Source organism: Mandrillus leucophaeus, unplaced genomic scaffold (assembly GCF_000951045.1).
Source record: "Mandrillus leucophaeus isolate KB7577 unplaced genomic scaffold, Mleu.le_1.0 Scaffold342, whole genome shotgun sequence".
Taxonomy (NCBI): Eukaryota; Metazoa; Chordata; class Mammalia; order Primates; family Cercopithecidae; genus Mandrillus; species Mandrillus leucophaeus.
In genome coordinates this window covers 166,375-167,246 of record NW_012103610.1, presented here as the reverse complement: position 1 = coordinate 167,246, position 872 = coordinate 166,375, and positions in this window count along the sequence as shown.

Sequence of the window (872 nt, the reverse complement as noted above, 5' to 3'; positions counted from 1 at the left end):
CACTCCTATGCTCTCACCACACACCCCCACATACCCTCACACTCACAGTGCACACTCACACACCCACTCACCACACACCACACACATATACCCCAATGCACTCACACTCACCTACTGCACTCACACACACACCCACTCACCACACACCCACACACCCTCACACACTCAGTGCATACTCACACACCCACTCACCACACGCACCACACACCTACACACTGCACATTCACACACCCACCACACACCCCACACACACACTGCACACTCACACACATCCACTCACCACACATATCACACACCCACACACACTACGCACACTCACTCACCACACACATATACCCTGACACACTCACCTACTGCACACTCACACACACCACACACCTTCACACACACACTGCACACTCACACACATCCACTCACCACACATATCACACACCCACACACACTGTGCACACTCACTCACCACATACATATACCTCGACACACTCACCTACTGCACACACACCCACTCACCACACACACCACACACCCTCACACTCACTCACTGCACACTCACACCCACTCCTATGCTCACTACACACCCACACACACTCAGTGCACACTCACACACCCACTCACCACACACACCCTGACACACACCTACACACACACACCCACCACACACCACACACTCACACATATATGCTGACACATTCACACCTACTGCACACACACCCACTCACCACACACCCACACTCACTGCACACTCACACCCACTCACCCCATACACCCTGACACACTCACCTACTGCATGCACACGCATTCACCACACCCCCCACACACTGCACACTAACTGCACACGCACACACACACACCACACACCACACACACCACAT